Here is a 7,341-nt window from a genome sequence, read left to right on the forward strand (position 1 = left end):
CCGGCTTGTACGCCATGATTACAAAACACTTGGGGGCTTCCTGCTCATTGAGCATAGCTGTGATAACCCTTGTTGATCCGGTTTATATGCCTGGAATAAAATGTTACTTGGGGGCTCTTTGTTCAACGGACAAGAGTTTTTATGACCCTTGTAATAGGCTTGAAAGCCAGGCTTGGAAGCCAAGTTATTCACCTAAAAACCCGGGTTAACCTGTCTTTTTAAGTCTGCCACTCCGTCCAGATTGACTGGAATGACTCATCGTACTTTTGACAAGTCAATCTTATACATACCTTGAACTTGTCAAAGTTAAAACGATGATTGGTCATGTGAGGCCCGGCTTATAAGGTTTGCATGAAGGTTTAACTCAGCGGCTGCGCGGCCCTTTGAAAGCACTTGATTTTTAGGCTTGGCAGCCTATGAAAAGCCTTGTTTTTATCTTTTGATTTATATTTGAAAGTTTTTGAGGTTCATCTCTTGTGACATGTTAATACATGGTTGAAAACCGACGAAGGCTATGATGCCTTATGGTTCACATATGAAATTAATCCGGTGTTTATTAACCCGGCCTGGCTTTGGACTATAAGTTGCTAGTGTATGATAATCTTATATGCTTGGAAGCGCTATGCTCTAAGTTTTGGGATATTACCACTTGCTGCATATGGCGTTGTAAGCCGGCAGTACATGAAAATTGAACAGGGCTTTATACGCTCAATCTTTTGGTTTGTCACCCTTATCGCGCTGGTATGATAAGCCGACAGAGTGAGCAAAATCATAGGTATGATATTTTTTGTTATGATTATATATGGTTATGATTAAGACGGCCCTGGTTATGGAGTGTTTTAGTCACCAGTGGTTTTATATGGAGTATTATGACCCGTCCTGCGGTAAACCGTCAGGGCACTTGTGATCTGTTTGTATGCAGGAACAGATTTAACTTGATGATATCATAAACATAAGTTGCATAAGTTGCATATCCTCAACTGGTGGATCAGCAGTATCATGCAAAACAAAACATGCACGATGGCATGGCAGATCAAGAGTTTAACTAGCCTATTACAAGGCATCTGATGGCCCAACAAGAATAAATGTTTTTGAGCCGTCGACACAGCAAAGTATTCTGCTTAATAAACCGGCTTACGGCTGTTGGGGAGTTGAAGCCTCCGGATCTTCCTGCGCCTCTTCTTCATCTTCATCTCCTTGCTTATCCATCAGCTAGAAGTCAGGCGCAGCCCAGTTGATACCAGTCAACGCTCTAAACATAGCTTCATCATCAATAAGGTTTGATGGATCAATGTCAGGAGCGAAGGTATGCTTACGAATCGGCGGGATAAGATCTGTTGGCTCGTGAACCGGCGCGCTAACTCTTTTGTTGTTAGCATCATAAGCCGCCTGGTATGTGGATAGACTGGTTTCGTCGGCTAACTTGCTTGCTAAGGGGCGCATGGCTCTTGCTATCTCTGCAAAATCGTCAGCACTGAAGGTAGATCCATCTTCTTTGACACTGGGGCAGCCATTGGCCAAATCCTCCGGGTCAAGATCAGCTAGCCATGCCTTTGCCCGGCTTAAGGCAGTCAAGGCGCCGGCTCTGGCAGCTCCCTGTTTTAAGTCATCAATTCTTTTTGGCAGCACGGATAACTGTTTCAGTGTATCCTTGATAAGTGTGGAGGGAGTTTTCTTGTGCAGCGTAGAGGCAATGGTTCGTTGAGCACCAGTGTATAACTGTTCTACAAGAGTGTAGACAGCCTTAAGCCGGACGCGCAAGTCTGAGCCCAACTTCGTGCTCCGTGAACCTATATCATTAAAAGTTATGGGTAAGCCGGCAACCGTTTATAATATGATTATTAAGATATAAGGGAGACATGATTTTTCTACTTACCAAAGATGGCTGACGACATGATATTAATCTGTTGCTTTAAGCCGGATAACTCTTCAGTCACCGGTTTAAGCGCGGCTTCAGCCTCTTCGGCTCTCTTCAATAGAGCTTCTTTTTCAGTTTCCCGGCCCTCTTTATCAGAGTTCCAGCTCAGTTTCAGCTGCTCAATATTCTCCAAAGCAGATTTCAGTTCTGACTTGGCCTTGGATGTCTCAGACTGCTGAGTTTTGATATTGGCCTTAAGATCATTAAGCTACGAGTCTTTTTCAGTCAACTCAGCCTGCGACATAAGCATACACAGACAAGATAACAATAAGGATTACTCTTTGAAAAGTCCCAAGCATAATACAAGTATTACTCTTGGCACTTGGGGGCTAATGCATATTGCTCTTTTTTAAGACAAATTTTTGGAAGTCCCAAGCACAATATAAATATTATCCTTGGCACTTGGGGGCTAATGCCTATTGGTCTGTTCCAAGACAAATTCATGACCCGGATAAATGATGTGATCCGGCTTATAAAGACGATACATTGGGTTGTTGATTTTAAAACAGGATGATTAGTCCCGACTTATTCATCACTGATTAAGCCGGCCCTTGGGGGCTACGGAAGCAAAGTTGGTTTTTACTACTGCAAAGTTCCAGTTTAACATATTTATTAACCCGGCCCTTGGGGGCTACAGAGGAAAAGTTGAAGTACTCGTATTATGAGTCCCGATTCATGTAGGAAAGCATAAATCGGCCCTTGGGGGCTACTCGATTTGATCTATGCAACTATTGAAGTTTACAGTACATTCTAGTCTATCATGTCCAATAAACTTGGCGGCTAAGGGAAGTATATCCATATAAAACGGAGTTACAGTGTTTACCTCATAGCGCTCTTTTATCAGATTTACTAAACCGGCTTCAAAATCACGGCTGGTGTACAAACGGTTCAAGTAACCAGAGTGGATGTCTTGGGCACTGAAATGGGTGTAGCTCTCCAAGTCTACCTTCCATTTGCCTTTATCTTCAGCGGAAATTTCTTCCTTAGCGCTGCGCTTGGATAAGACAGTAGGTTGACCCGGGGCGGTGAATCCAAAACTAGTGACAACAACATCGTCAATCTTTTCCTCAGCAGGCTTGATTGGGCTTGGCGGCTTAGAGATCGCCGGTTCAACATCCATATCATCTGGGGAGACTCCATGGTCTTGTGGTGGTGGATCGTCAAGGGTGGCCTCAGCAATCGGGTTAGACGGTTCTGATTGCTGTTTTTCCGGTTCAGACGGGTTGGCGTCGTCGACCGGCTTATTCAGCTTGGCTTTCTTGCTTGGTTTGGCCTGGCCCCTGAAAATAAGAAGTGTAAAGAGGTCAGTGCAATGATCAGGTATAAGGTCTAAATAATTGAACATATTCTTACCCGGGTACAGTCTTGAAAGCGGGGAATTGAGAAGTTGACTCGCTAGAAGAGGAATGAGAAGTCCCCTGATAGTTTGAGTCAGACGGGTTAAGAGGATGATGAAAATGACCCGCCTAGGGATAAAGTATATCAGAAATATGTAAGACCTCTGGGCGGCGTTTGCGAGCCGGTGTGTTCGGTAAGCCGGAGGAAGTAATCACGCCGCCACTATGCCGGGTGGTGCGGCGAGCTTCGTGTTGCTGTTTCTTCGAAAGAAAGTTGGGATCCAAGTGAGCTAGAGGGTGAGAAAAGCTTACTTTTCGGCTTGCTTGTCGGGTTTTCTGTGTTGGCAGAGGTTCTGAGCCGGAGGAAAGAATAATTACCTCTGCGTCACCTGCACGGCTGGCCTCTGCGTCGTCCTGATAACAATCATTGTCAATGAGATGTATAAAAAAGGAGCCAAGAGAGTCAAGTTCTACCTCTGACTCATGATCATCATCGTCATCATCAATGTTTACACCGACGGGTTCGGTGTTCTTCTTCTTGGCAGATTTCTTGGTGACCTTGGTTTTGGTATGAGCCGTTTTAGCCGGCTTATCTTTCGATTTCTTCTTCCAAAATGGAGAATCAGGCTGTTAAGGTCAAAAAGATCATGAGTGGGCATAATTATTGAAATACTGAAGGAGCAGAAGATGTGCAAACTTAGGGTTGGCGGCTTGTTGAAGGTGCTAAAAGGACTAAGTCATGTTTTGCTGCATTCTTTTAACCTAAATACTTAAACGCGCAGCTGCGCTATCTGGACGTTGCGAGCGCACGCGCGTGATCCGTCTGATGCATGCATGAGCTGATGCTTTGTCTATTTTAACACAACAGTTGGTGGCAGTGTGTGGGGACCGTGCTAGCGTGCATGTGGATAGCCACCGCCGATGCACATGCATGTGCTAACGTCACCTATTTATTTTGTTCCAATTTTTTCAAAAAGTTACAACTTTTGAACCGGGTCTCGGAACGAAGAACCGTTTTCACTATTGGTTTCCTTGTGACGAGCTCTTCAAAAGTAGATCCCATTTGAATATGTTTTGATGATTTTTTTAAAAAGCAACTTTGATGCTATATGAGGCAACTTTAGTGCTAAAAATCAGCAACTTTGATATTAAAGGAATTGCACCGTGTATATAAGTGGATTCGCCTAGTAGCCTCCTAATTAGCTGTGTGCACTTGTGTAATAGGTGGTTACCATGGTCTAGAAACTATGTTGTAGATTGTTTAGTTGCCTACCGTACTGTGAAAGTTGCTTACCATAGAGTGGAAACTTCTCTTAGATGGCGTTAGAAACCAAGTTGCCTAAGTCGCTACGAAGTTGGCTACGAGTGATCCACAATTGCCTAGAATACCATGAAAGTTGTCCATAAGGGACCTAAGTTGCCTACAATTTCAAAAGGTTTTTATGGGATCTAAGTCATCCATTAGGATTTCAAATTTCAAAACTGTGTGGGGATGGATGGTATACGATCTGTGTGCTTTCCTTTTCTAGGGGGAATCTGCCCACCAACAGTACTGAGCGCGCAAGTATTGGCTACCCATGTTGCGACGAGCTCTTCAAAACTAAACCCCACATGGATATGTTTCGGTGATTAAAAAAACAATTTTAATGCCAGATGAGGCAATTTTAGTGCTAAACAGAAGCAACTTCACTCCATTAAAAGTAACTAATTACCAACAATAAGCAACGAACTAGTAATAGAGAACAACTTTGAAACAGACGTATATAACATCACATCACCTTCATAAGCAACTTCCTTGCTACTAGAGGCAACTTTAGTGCTAATAATAGGCAACTTCTCTACATTTTGTGTCCTAATTAATTTTGTCTGGAATTCTCCTAACTTCCTCACCGGTACTTCTAAGTTTCCTATTGTTCATGGTCACAAGTCGTTGTTTCTAAATTGCTTATAATACTATAATGTCATCTACCGTTGATACTCTTGTGTGCTATTGCTAGTTATGGTAGGCAACTTGGTGGCGAATCGGGGCAACTTCAGAAAATAATGATAAACCACTTCACAATACTGTAGCAACTATTTCTGCAAAGTTAGGTAACTGGGCAACAATGATAAGCAACTAATTACCGATATCAGGTAACTAGGCATCAATGATAGACAATTTATTGTATTTATAGGCAACTAAACATCAACCATAGGCAACTAACCATCAAAAAATAGACAACCGAGTAGCCGTGATGGGCAAGTTAGGATAATGTTAGCAAAATTCACAGGTACACATAGTCCAGCGGAGTTGTTTTGCATGTAACACTAAAGGGGTATGATGTTTTGTGTTTTTTTCTCGTTTTATGCAAACCAACCTAATAGACAGTCTACTAGGATAAAAAGAAGAAGTTGCTTCCGTGTAGCACTATAGTTGCCTCCATCTCACCGAAAGTTGCCCACAAAAAAAGTTTGACGAAACCTACCCATATGGGATCTAGTTTTGAAGAACTCGTCGTGAGAAACTCAACGGTGAAAACGAAACTGGATTTCGATACTTGAATCAAAAGTTATGACTTTTAAGAATTTTTGAACCCCAACAAATGCACGTGACGACAAGATCTAGGCTGATTTAACAGGATCGTGTTGGGGGGGAGATGATGGCTAGGGACCAGAGTGCTTTCCTTTTTTGGAAGCGCGTGTGGAGGGACCGGTTGCATTTTCTATATATGGCAGGAGCGCTGGATCACATGAGCAGGCGCCCAAGCGCTCGCTAGCCACGTCCTTCTTTTAAAGGTTCATTCAACAGTTTCTTGGTGGCTTCATTGATTTCCGCATCGGACAGTTGGATGTCACAGTGGCGCTGGGGATCTTTTACATTGCCAGTATATTCACACATTAAGCCGGGGCGACGGCTTAATGGCAAGATACTCCAAGCCACCCAGCACCCTACAAGGTCGACGCTGGTTAAACCATTGGCCATAAGGGCTCTGAGCTTTGAAAATGATGGGGCATATTTGGCCCGATCCTTTGCGCTGAGCAGTGAGGGGAGTGGATGCGTGCTGCTAAGCCGGTGATCACGGTAACCCGGTAAGGGATTTTCGTCAGCTGGAGATGTGTCTTGACAATAGAACCAAGTCTGGTTCCAGTCTTTGGGGTGACTTGGCGGCTTAGCATAGGGAAAGATGACGTCTTTCCTCTTTTGCATTGAAACCCCGCCGAGTTCGGTGTTGGGCCCATCAACAAACTCAATCTGGCGGTTCAAATAGTAGAACTCTCTGAAAAGTCAACTGTGGGCTCCTCTTGAAGATAAGCTTCACAGAACACTTGGAAATTGCAAATGTTGGACACGGAGTTGGGCCTGATATCTTGAGGGTGAAATTGGACAAAATGAAGCACACCACGGAAGAACTTTGAGCCGGGTGGGCTAAACCCCCGACTCAGGTGATCAACAAAAACAATTACTTCTCCGTCCTTGGGTTTAGGAGGAAATTCGTCACCAGGGACCCTCCGGTGAATGACTTCTTTTTTGGCTAAAGTGCCGGTTGCAACATAGTTGTTCAAGTCTTCCTCAGTGACCCGGGATTGGACCCAGTTGCAAGCAGAGTATGTCTTGGCCATTTTTGAGCTGAAAGAAAGATTGTGCCGGTTCAAGATTACATGGTTAAGCCGGCTAACGAGTTAGCTGGTGAATAATAATGAAGCATGCATAAGTGTTAAGCCGGGGGACAGCATTGAAGTTATAACATGAGCTATTGGCAGCTTAAGAGGGGACTAATGATACCTGGCGGGTTACGGTTCCTAAGTTAAGCTGCCCTCACAATTATTGAAGTACAGATCTAAGAAAAGGAAAAATTGCTAAGTGTTGAGAAAATAGGTTTCACAAATTGATGCTATGATTTCGGATCTGCGGCACTTCAGATAATGGAAAAATATTTAGACCTAAATTACGGTGCTTGAGCAGTTCATGTGTCCAGATTGGTTTTTCTTACGCAAGGCAGATGGTTTAATAACAGAAGTAAGTACCACGACTACCAACGTGTAGGAGGGGTGCTAAGTTTGAATCAAGAGTTACAAGCTACAGCGAAGAGCAAGGATGAACTTCGA

This window comes from Triticum aestivum, chromosome 6D (genome assembly GCF_018294505.1).
Source record: "Triticum aestivum cultivar Chinese Spring chromosome 6D, IWGSC CS RefSeq v2.1, whole genome shotgun sequence".
NCBI lineage: Eukaryota > Viridiplantae > Streptophyta > Magnoliopsida > Poales > Poaceae > Triticum > Triticum aestivum.